Source organism: Sus scrofa, chromosome 13 (assembly GCF_000003025.6).
Source record: "Sus scrofa isolate TJ Tabasco breed Duroc chromosome 13, Sscrofa11.1, whole genome shotgun sequence".
NCBI lineage: Eukaryota > Metazoa > Chordata > Mammalia > Artiodactyla > Suidae > Sus > Sus scrofa.
The window spans coordinates 2,597,749-2,609,597 of record NC_010455.5 but is presented as its reverse complement, the minus strand read 5'-3'; positions in this window follow the sequence as shown (position 1 = coordinate 2,609,597).

The following is an 11,849-nucleotide window of genomic DNA, read 5'->3' as shown; positions in this document are numbered from 1 at the left end:
ACAGATAAAGACCTACAGGCTGGGAGGGACTTTTTTGGTTTGGTTTGACTGGGGGTGGGATAGAGCTTGTCCAGTTGTGGGTAATACAGCCATTTAAAGTACTGCCAAGATTCTTATACTACAGATTCATTGATAGGTTCTAACCTAGAATCTGATTACTCCTGCAATTTTCACGGTTCAACTTTGACAATTGTACTTGTAGCTGACTACCCGATCTTCTTATGGAAACAAAAATTCTTCTGCTACTGTAGGACCTGAAAAAGTATTTATTTTCCCAGAAACACCAGAACTGCATTTTCTCTGTAGACTCACAAATCCAAATAAGAATAAAGCAGCCTCATAAAATCAGGGGGAAGGAAGGCAGGTGATTGATTTCTTGGCCATTGTTGAGTGTTCCTGGAAATCCCTTTGCTAAGGGTGACCTTTTGTCCTGCTCTTCCTTTCCGTGGGTTAACACTGTGCCCTTTGGATGCAGGTGTCCCTCTGGGGCCCTCTTGGACAGCTTTTTGTCCCTGTCTCCTTCTCCTCATTTCCTCCCATGTACACAGTCCCACAGGCAGGACAGTCTTGTCATTAGAGCCACAGGCTGATTAGGGGTGTTGTTCCCGGCAGGCTCCTCACACACCCGTGCGACAGGATAGACGCCTTTCCCTTGGCCTCCACCCTTGGTCCCTGTAGTTTGTGTCGGCCACCTCCGCTTCACGAGTCTGCTCTGGCCACTTGTTCTCTGACCCTGTAACCTCAGTTCAGGCCTCCCAGGCCTTCATGGTCTCTCAACTCAGTCTTTCCCATTCACACCTTTCACGCCAGGACTGGGGATAAGGAATCCGTCCACACCTGGAATCAGCCAGCCTGTCCCTCCCCCAGCCACCAACAGACCCTGGCCTGGGTCAGCTGCCAACATGACGGTCTGGCTTTGTTACCAGAGGGCAGAGCTGCGTCCCACTTCCAGGAAACACCTCTCCCCAACAGTGCAGCTCTCCCCCTGTTTTGTTCTTGGTCAGCAAAGGAGCACCTTTACTGCTGAATGTTCAAGAAAGGCAAACTCCCATCATGCGCCTTGACTTGGGTCTTGGGGGCCGGTAGCCTTTGGGGGAGGGGACTTGGGATGCAGGAGTGAGGAGGGGGGAGAGAGGAGAAAAAGGCCAGTAAAGGGTGTGTTCATTGGAATTCTCTGGTGGCCTAGCGGTTAAAGACCTGGTGTTGTCACAGCTGTGACTTGGGTTTAATCCCAGACTGGGAAACTTCTACATGCTGTGGGCACAGCAGGAAAAAAAATAATAATAATGGGGGTGTGTTCATCATCTACTGGTCATTGGCGTTCCCCTTGTGGCTCAGTGGTAGCAAACCTGACTAGTATCCATGAGGACCAGGGTTCAATCCCTGGCCTTGGGAATGTCTTGTACCCCTTGAAAATCCAGAGACTGGGGCCTTTTGCCACCACCTTTCCTCCAGTGGAAGGGGTTTCCCTGGGAATATAAACACCCTTGTGCTTCTGACTCGTGGTGTGAGGCCGAAGTGTACTACCAAAGCTTCAAAAGCCCCCTGAGGTGGAAGGGGCTCCATGTGGGTGCTGGCGGTATACACAGACAATCCCCACCCCCACCCTGGCCACAGCCCAAACCTCAGCACCAAAGCACTGGCTCCCGTTCATGAATGGGAATTGAAAGCGATCCTCCCACCCCCTCAATAAACAAACTCTGTTTAAATGGAAATATCCCCAAGACCTGATAGAACTTCTGCAGCTGTTTCTTTACGTCAAGAGGATAGACTGCGTGAAGGTGGCAGCTTATACGCCCTCAGGCCAGGGCCAAGGCAAGGGCCCTTCCCCCTGGGGCGCCCTGTCTTCTCCCTTCCGTCTCTTCTTAGTTAGATGCATTTCATTGGCCAAAATCAGGCCAAAACAAGGGTCACCCCTGGCCCTGTTGTCATTCTTTGTCAGTCTTTAGGAAGCTGGCTCAGAGTCACATGGAGCCTGGGATAGAACCCTCCCTCCTGCACAAGCTCTGGCTTTGGGAACATTCAAAGCCAGGCTTCAAACCAGACCAAACCAAGACTGCCCTTCTTTGCACAGCAGAGTAGTCCCTACGGTGACATCTACAAAGCTAGAGCAGAGGAAGGGAGAAGGTCCTTCTCACTGGGGAAACCAAGTAAGTCTAGGTGGCTGCTGAGGACGTGGGGTCTGGGGCAAGGGGAGGGTAGGGGCTCAGCAAGGAGCCTTGGGTGCCACTTCTGGGAGACACTTCTTCAGCAGATGACCTTCTGAAGACTGTGACCCTTGAAGAGATTTGCTGAAAATTACACTACTGATCATAAAAGTCCCAAAGCACCAAGGTTTGTTGGTTTGTTTGTTTTGCCAAAGATCAAACCTCTGCCACAGCAGTGTCCTGAGTCATAGCAGTGACAACACCAGATCCTTTAACTGCTAGTCCACCAGGGACATCCCCAAGGTCATCCTTAAAAGACAGACAAGCTGGGCTTTAGGACAAGATAACCCAGGAGATCTGGGACCCTTCTTACTAGTCATGACTGAGCTCAATCTTTTCAGTGGGGACTGGGTGTCCTCATGGATATTCTTCATGAGAGCTGCCATTTATCATGCTCAGAATGCATACATAGACCTTGATTTGCGTTAGCTAGTTTAATACATAATAGCAAAGTAAATCTATTATCACCAGTTGACATATGAGGCCACTGTGGCTCATGGAGATTAAGGACTCACTCAGGATCTCACAGCCTTGTAAGCAGAAGATCTGGGAGTCTACACCAGATCTTGGGTGAAGACAGAAATGTGGCTTGTGTCGTGATCATATATACACTTTTCATGATCCAAGAAGACAGGCAACCTAAAGGGACAGGTGGCACTCCTATAAAACAGGAGCAAAACGGTTCAGGGCTCAGACTTTGGGATCTCGTCAACTCTTTGAAGACTCCAGGGGAATAGAGTAGCTAAAAAAATTATCTCTGTGTCTTCTTCACAGTCTGAGATTAAATAGTTTTTAAAATAACAATAAGGTCCCTATGCATAAATGTATGAGTGCTTTGTCCTGGATGTTTGTCATAAGAAACAAAATGTTTTCCAGGAAAAAAAAAAGTCAAAGATACTTTGTATCCTTCTGCATTTGCATCCTGATTATAGAAATCTGCTTATTCTTTGGGTCACACATTTATATTAGGTAACCAATTTCAGAACTTTGCATGAAGGAGCTTCCTTGGGAAACTATGGCGAGAAGAGCTTGTGTGTCTACCCAACAGAAATGAAACTGCTCGCCTTCTGGGTTTGCAGCCTTCCCAGGAAGGGGAGAAAACCATTTGAAAAAACTGCATTTGTCTCTCTGTGGCCACGCCAGGGATATAACCTGAGCCATAGCAGTGACAAGGGCGGATCCTTAACCCACTGAGCTGCCAGAGAATGCCCCCATATACCCTTTAATCTCTCTGATTGACAGCCTCTGGTTCTTACCTAGCCCGGGGCTCTCTTCATATCACTTCCCAGGAGGTATTTCTTCTTGACTTATGGCTTCCAATACTATCTTTAAATATATATATATATATATATATACTTTATTTATGCTGTGTTAATATTTTTTTAAAGACACAATTAAGGTCCTATTGAATGCATATACTTTATATGCCAGCTTTGGGAAAAGAATTTAAAATTTATTTTTTCCTAATTATACAAGACATATGTTAGTTGTAGTAAATTTTAACCATAAAAAAAAAAATTTGAAAGAGGAATTCCCACTGTGGTACAGAGGGTTAATATCTGTCATTACCTCTGTGGAAGCCTGGGTTCCATCCCTGGCCCAGGACAGTGGGTTAAGGATCTAGTGTTGCTGCAGCTGTGGCTCAGATTCCAGCCCTGGTCCAGGAACTTCCATATGCCATGGGTGCCCCCCCCAAAAAAAAGTAAAAGAAAAAAATAAGAACTACCCAGAGTCTCATTCCTTAGAGAACACTAGTTGCACCCAAATACACATTGGGGTTTAATAACTGATATAAGTGGCAATGCAGTCAGTAGGTAAATAATATAAATATAATATAATAAATAATGTTGAATAAGCCAGAAGAAATAGATGGGATTCATACCTCACCATGTACACTAAGATTAAGCAATACTATCTACTTACCCATGATACTCCAAACTTATATTCTGAGCACCAGACTGCTTATGAGGCTTTGCCTCTTAGATGCCCGATAACCATCTCAAACATAGTATGTGCAAAACAGAACTCTTGATGCCCTTTTCAACCTGCTCTTTGTCTGTTATTATCTGACCTCCATGATAATAAGTCTGTTGGCCTTTTGTCTTCTCAGTTAATGGGACCACTTTTCACCCAGTGGTTTAGCCCAAAACTTAGACATCATGCTTGAGTCCTCTTTCATCTCATTATCCAGTCCAGTGGGCTTCCTTTTCTCATCTTCTTCTTTTCTCTCTCTCTCTCTCTCTCTCTTTTTTTTTTTTTTTTTTTTTTTTTGTCTTTTGTCTATTTAGGGCCGCACCCACGGCATATGGAGGTTCCCAGGCTAGGGGCTGAATTGGAGCTACAGCTGCCAGTCTAAGCCACAGCCACAGCAATGCTGGATCCAAGCTGCATCTTTGACCTGCACCATAGCTCATGGCAATGCCAGATCCATAACCCACTGAGTGAGGCCAGAGATTGAACCCATGTCCTCATGGATACTAGCTGTCTTTGTTAACCACTGAGGCATGACAGGAACTCCTTATCTTCCACTCCTGTTTTCTACTCCATCTTCTCTCATCTGGATGATTGCCATAGCTTGCTACTGGTTTCCTGCTTACACTTTTATCCTCCTATAATCCATTCCCAGAGCAGATCTTTCAAACATGGAGGTCAGATAATGTGACTCACTGGTTTAAAACCCTCCAATGGCTTCCCATGACTTAGAATAAAATCCAAATCCCTCAACCAAATGTGTAAGGCACCCCTGACTTAGCCCAGGGGTAGGCGAAAACTCTTGAGATAAGGGCTGGATAGTGCATTTTTTTAGGCTTTGTGAGTGCAGTAGCAGCCATAGACAATAAGACACACAAATGAATGTGACTGGATTCCAAGAAAACTTTATTTTTTCATTTTTCTTCTGTAAATACTCAAAATCCCTTTATTATTTTTTTTCTGTGAACTGTTCATGTTTCTTCCTGTTTTACAATTTTGTCTTTGGTCTTGATTTTCAGGAACTTCTTCTATATGAACTTTTAAATGTATTTTTTCAAAGATTTTGTCTTTTGTTCTTTTTTCTTCTTTTTAATTGAAGTATAGTTGCTTTACAATGTTGTCTTAGTTTCAGATGTACAGTAAAATTATTCAGTTATATATGTATTCTGTTTCAGATTATTTTCCCTTATATGTTATTATGAAATATTGAGTATAGTTCCCTCCAAGAAAACTTTATTTACAAAAAAAGGCCATGGTCTAGGTTTGGGCTGTGGGTCACAGTTTGCCTTGCTTGATCTATCCTCTTTCTGCCTTTCCAACCCTATCACATGCCACTCTGCCCTTGACTGTGGCTAGCATGCTGGCTGGGGTAGAAAGCCGCCCAAGACAGCTGCCACCAGTTCTTTGGTGTATAGGGATACACTAATGTTACACCCTTGAATATGTTGGCCCTGCAACTACTTTTGACCAGTGCAATGTGGCAGAAGGAATTTTCTAGGGCTTCTGAGCTGAGGCCTTAAGAAATTTGGCAGCTTCTGCCTCCTCTCTTGGAATCCAGCCACAGGCCATGAAAAAACAAAAGGCATAGGGAGAGGCCACATGGAGAACAGAGACATTATGAGCAAGCCTCCTTGGAGATCCAGCCCAGTCAAGCCTCCAGATGTCTTTGGTCAGCTGGAATCATATGGAGCAGAGAGCTGCCTGGTGAGTCTGGTCATCTCAAACTGTGAGAGAGAAAATGGCTATCACCTTAAGCAACTAAGTTTTGATGCTTTGCCTTATAGCAATAGATCATGGAAACACTGGCCTTCTTTCTGTCCCTCAAACTCACTAGCTCATCCCTGCATCAGCACCTGCTACTCTCTGCCTGGAACATACCTTCCCTGGATCTTTACGTGGCTGGTCCTTTTCATCATTCAGGTTGGTCTATTACGCCTCAGTTGTTACTATTGTTTGTTTTGGAAAGCCACCTTGTCTTTGCTGAGGCTGTGTGGCCAAACCCCACTCTTCTCATCCTACCCTTGTCTGGACTCCAGGATCAACTTGCATTGAAGGCCAAGTCAATCATTCATTCGACTTCTCCCCACCCCCCCAGCCTCACTTATTGATTTAGGAATGGACGTAGGACCCAAGTCAGTTCCGTAGGAGTCAGTCCCAGGAATTGTGGGTGAGGGTTGTTAGGTTGGTTTAATCCAAGGCTGTAGCTGCTGGTGCCCAACAGCCTACCCCAAGGGACAGGCCTGTATGGGAACAGAGCCAGCATAGGGCAGAAGAGGGAGGAAAGATAGTGACGGTGAGAGAGATGCCCGGATCAAGCCATACTTGATGCTAGAATTTCCTTGGATTTTTAAGTTACACGAATCAGCATACCTCCACTCCACGTGACCCCTCACTTTCTTTCTTAAGCCAGTTCGAGTTGCATTTCTGTCACTTGATCAATTGTTTGACTCTCCCTCCACCAAAGGTTAGGTTAAGCCATATGAAATTGCTCTTCTTGTTGGTAAAAAAAATGACTTAACATCAGTAATTTCATCTGGCTAACTTATTTGACCACCTCCAGAGACAGGGGACTCACTCCCTATTGTGGAAACTCAATTGAAAATTAAACAGACTTAACCAACATAAATTTTTTCTCAAAGAAAAATCCACATCCCTGTTCCTTCGCCTGTGTTCTCCTCTGAACACATCTTGTGTCTAGCATGGCACTTGACTGAAAAACTCCAGGAAGGAGTCTCCCTTGTGTAGCAAATAGTGAGAGTATCACCTCCTCACTCTAGACACAATACCTTCAGTAATGCAGCCTAAACAGCCAAATCTTTTTAAAAAATGATATGTCCTTAGCCATGTTTCTCCATCTTGGTCTAGTTTATTTCGGATTAAGATCGGGACCTTATATTTAGCCCCAGTGAGTTTCACTCTGTTCTCTATGGCCCACTTAACATAAAGGCTTCTGCCTCTGGCCACAAAGGCCAAAGTTTTCGTCAATTATTTTTTTTCTTTTTAGGGCCTATATAAATTCTCAGGCAAGGGGTCAAATTGAAGCTGCAGCTGCCGGCCTGTGCCTCAGCCACAGCAACATGGGATCAGGGCCATCTTCAGACCACACCACAGCTCACAGCAATGCTGTGAGCATTGAGCAAGGCCAGGTATCGAACCTGCATCCTCATGGATACTAGTTGGATTCATTTCCACTGTGCCACAATGGGAACTCCCCAGTTATTTTCTCTATGGTTGTCATAATGCAGCCACACCATGGAAGTCCAGGGCCACGGTCTGTGGAAATCATGGTTGTGCAATCCAGCTACCCCTTCCAGCATCATGTACTCTGCAGCTTCGAGAAGCCTGCCTTCTCTGTATTCAGCTGAGTCATTACTACAGATGTTGAAAGGGACAGAGCCAAGAGTCAAGCCAAAGGAGTGTGTGTGGTTGAACAGTGATTCACTAGCCAATGTGTTTGGTTAGCCATTCAGTCACTACTCTGACCTTGGTCAGGAACTGCCCATTTCTCAGTGTGTCTGTGTCTGTGGGAAGTCACATGACACCAGCTAAATGTCTTGCTGAAATATACCAGGGGCACCTCATCACTGCATACGTGTTATTCCATTCCTAAAAGTAAGCAGGGCACTGTGTTATTTGGGATGAGCTAAGCCACGGTAATAAATAGACTGAGAGGTTGAATGGCTGACTGCAATGGAATTTTGTCTAACTCAAGTGACAATTCAGGGCACTCAGGTTATTACCCTCCAGGCTGCCCCTTGGGGACCTGTTTCTCTTCACCTCCTGGGTCTGCTGCTCTCCAGGGCTTCACTGCCATCTGCATCAAGCCCAGAAGAGGAGAAGAGCATACAGGAACACATGTGGGGACGTGTTTGTGGGTCAGGCCTGAAAATGGCATGTCACTGCTGTTCATCCAGTCAGCAAAGCCACACCCAGCCAAAGGGCTGGCAGGAAAAGTCTGTTTCATTGAACTTAAAGAAAGGGAGAGGGAATTCCCATCATGGCTCAACAGAAATGAACCTGACTAGTATCTACAAGGATGCAGGTTTGATCCCTGGCCCCTCTCAATGGGTTAAGGATCCACTGCTGCTGTGAGCTGTGGTATAGGTCACAGATGCGGCTCACAGATCCCACATTGCTGTGGCTGTGGTGTAGGCTGGCCACGGCAGCTCTGATTTGTCCCCTAGCCTGGTAACTTCCATGTGCCGCAGGTACAGCCCTAAAAAGACAAACAAGAAAAAAAGAAAAGAAATGGAGAATGAATTCAGGGATCAGCTGGTGGTCTCAATTATAGGCAACTAATGTCATCATGACACAAAATTAATCCCTCAAAAACTGACCTCTCCCACATCCCTTCCTTTTAAAACCAAGCTCCTTCTCTGTCCACTGTGTCAAAATCTTTGTCCAGTATCCTCTCCAGAGCTGTCAGACTCCAACAACGTAATGCAAATACAAAGCACATAACATAAAAGCTGATGGCCAAGTGAAACTGCCCGTCTTGCAAAATAAGCAAGATTTCGAGATTAGGAAAGCCGCTTTGAGAAACTGCCCTCATCGTTTGCAAAGCCATTGACAAATGAGGAAATGACGGTGCTGGATCGGAGGATGAAGATGAGGACCCAAAAGACACTGTGAATGAGGATGAGACTAACATCAGAGGGGTAAGAGAGACCCCTGGGAAATCGATAAATACCCCAAATGTTTTTGCCAAAGTTACACCGTTTATGATTCAAATCTTAATTGAAGAATTTGATATTATATGATATTAAAAGTCTATCAAAAAACATTCCCGGAGTTCCCGTCGTGGCGCAGTGGTTAACGAATCCGACTAGGAACCATGAGGTTGCGGGTTCGGTCCCTGCCCTTGCTCAGTGGGTTAAGGATCCGGCGTTGCCGTGAGCTGTGGTGTAGGTTGCAGACGCGGCTCGGATCCCGCGTTGCTGTGGCTCTGGTGTAGGCGGGTGGCTACAGCTCCGATTCAACCCCTAGCCTGGGAACCTCCATATGCCGCAGGAGCGGCCCAAGAAATAGCAAAAAGACAAAAAAAAAAACCAAAAAAACAAAAAACATTCCCGAAGAAAAAAATCTCTGCAGTGGACTGATCATTTCTGTGGTGGTTGTTATTGTTCTTCTAATGAGCTGGGGGGAGGACTCTTTCCTGGCTTCTCCTCCAAGGTCCTGCCTCTGAGTGCAGGTGCGCCCCCAGCTCTGGTCCCCTCCCCTTCAGCATCTCCTCTGGCCTAGGTGATCTCAGGCATTCCCATGGCTTTAAACATCATCCACATGCAGTTGCCTTTCAAGTTATTATCTGTGGACTTGGCCTTCAAATGTCTACCCTCCCACGCGCTTGACTTCTCCACTTGTGTGTTTAATGGCCTCTCAGATGTGGGGGGCCCACAACAAACCTCTTCTTTAAAAAAATATTTTATGGAAGAATAGTTGATTTGCAATGTTGTCTTAATTTCTACTGTACGGTAAAGCTATTCAGTTATACACATATATGTTCTTTTTCATATTCTTTTCTATGATGGCTTATCACAGGAGTTGAATAGAGTTCCCTGTGCTCTACAGTAGGACCTTGTTGTTTATCCATCCTATATATAATAGTTTGTGTCTGCTAATCCCAAACTCCCACTCCATTCCCCCATTCCCACAACCACAAGTCTGTTGTCTACATCTGTGAGTCTGTTTCTGTTTCAAAGATAAATTCATTTGTGCCATATTTTAGAGTCCATATATAAGTGATATCATGTTTGTCTTTCTCTTTCTAACTCACTTCACTTAGTATGATAAATGTCTATGTCCGTCCGTGTTGCTGCAAATGGCATTGTTTCATTATTTTTTACAGTTGTTTAATATTCCACTGTATATATACACTACATCTTCTGTATCCATTCATCTGTTGGTAGACATTTAGATTGAAAAAACATACCTCTTTACTGCAAATCTTTTCTTCAAGTCTTTCCTCCTTTGCTCAGTAAATGGCAGCATCTTTTAGAAACTTCTCAAGTCAAGATCTACAGCCACACTTGATGCCTCTGGCTCCCATTTCCATATCTAATGCAACAGTAAGTTCTGTTGGGTATGTCTTCAAAACATATCCGCCAGAGTTCCCAGTGTGGCTTGGTGGGTTAAGAACCCATGAGGATGCAGGCTCCATCCCTGGCCTTGCTCAATGGGTTAACGACCTGGTGTTGCCACAAGCTGCAGCATAGTTTGCAAATGCAGCTTGGATCCAGTGTTACTGTGGCTGTGGCCTAGGCCTGCAGCTGCAGCTCCAATTCAACCCCTAGCCTGGGAACTTCCATATGATGCAGGTGCAGCCTTAAAAATAAATAAATAAATAAAATACATCAACTCCACTCCAGCTCCCCTCTTAGCCCTGGGCCACATCTCTTGCTAGGGCCCTGTGACAGCTTCCTGTCTAGTGCTCCTGCCCTGACCCTTGCCTTCATGGCCACACCATTTCCACAGAGCAGCCACCATCATCTTTTAAACACGTACGTTGGATCTTGTCACCCCTCAACTTCAATCTGTCCAGTGGCTTCTCAGCACATTTATAATAAAATCCAAACTCTCTCCCACGGCTTCCCAGGCCCTGCATCGTCTGACCTGTGACCATGTTCATTTCGACACCCTGTCCTCCCTGTTCACTCCCCGGCCACTGGCGGGCTGTCCAGCTGGCTCCCTGCTCACGGTCTGTGTGGTCCCATCAGGCTTCCCTTCAGAATGTGGCTGCCCCATTCCTCCCCAGCATCACATTTCAGCTCAAATGTCACATCCACAGAAAGGTCCTCTCCATCCCCCACTAAGGCAACCCCCACCATCCATCCTTTTTATCTGATTTTCCTACGTTTTCTGTTGTTCATCATAGCAGTTATCACTATCACTAGCTGCAACTATTCATTTTACTTATGTATTTAATTTTTTTCCTGTCTTCCCTTTGACTATAAGCCACAATGAAGGTAGGAGAATTTTGTCTACTTTGTTCACTGCCGTGTCTTCGTTACCAGAGGCCATGATATAACAAATACTCAGTAAATATTTGTCAACGAAACAGTCTTTAAAAGAGAAGGGGAAAAAGCTTGTTTTCATAATTTAAAGTTTATTTTTCAGGGCAGAGTCCCAATAAAAGGCTCTGTTCATTATTTATTGTGAAATGGTTTCCTTTAAAGTAGATTTATTTAAGTGGCCTTTTCCTGTACCAATTATCTTTGAACAATGAAGATCTCCTGTTTTGCGTATTTCCTCCCTTGGCTAGACTAATGAACCTGTGGAATAAGGAAGGGAGGGCAAGGCTGACCTAGTTTGTTCTTGGGTAACCCAAGCTGGGTCACTGTCATCAATCATTTTTCTTCCGGGGCACAGAAATGCCTCTTCCCTTCAAAATCAGTTCTGGAATTTTGTCTGAAAACTGTTATGCTCACTGGTTTGCAGTGTATGGAACACTTTGGTTTTTTTTTGTTTTTTTAAGCTTATTCTTTTTTAAAGTAAGTTTTATTGAAGTATAGCTAATTTACAAGGTTGTGATAATTCCTTTTTTTTTCTTTTTTGTCTTTTTAGGGCCAAACCTGCAGCATATGGAGGTTCCCAGTTTAGGGGTCCAGTTGGAGCTGTAGTCACCAGCCTATGCCAGAGCCACAGCAATGCCAGATCCGAGCCGCGTCTGTGACC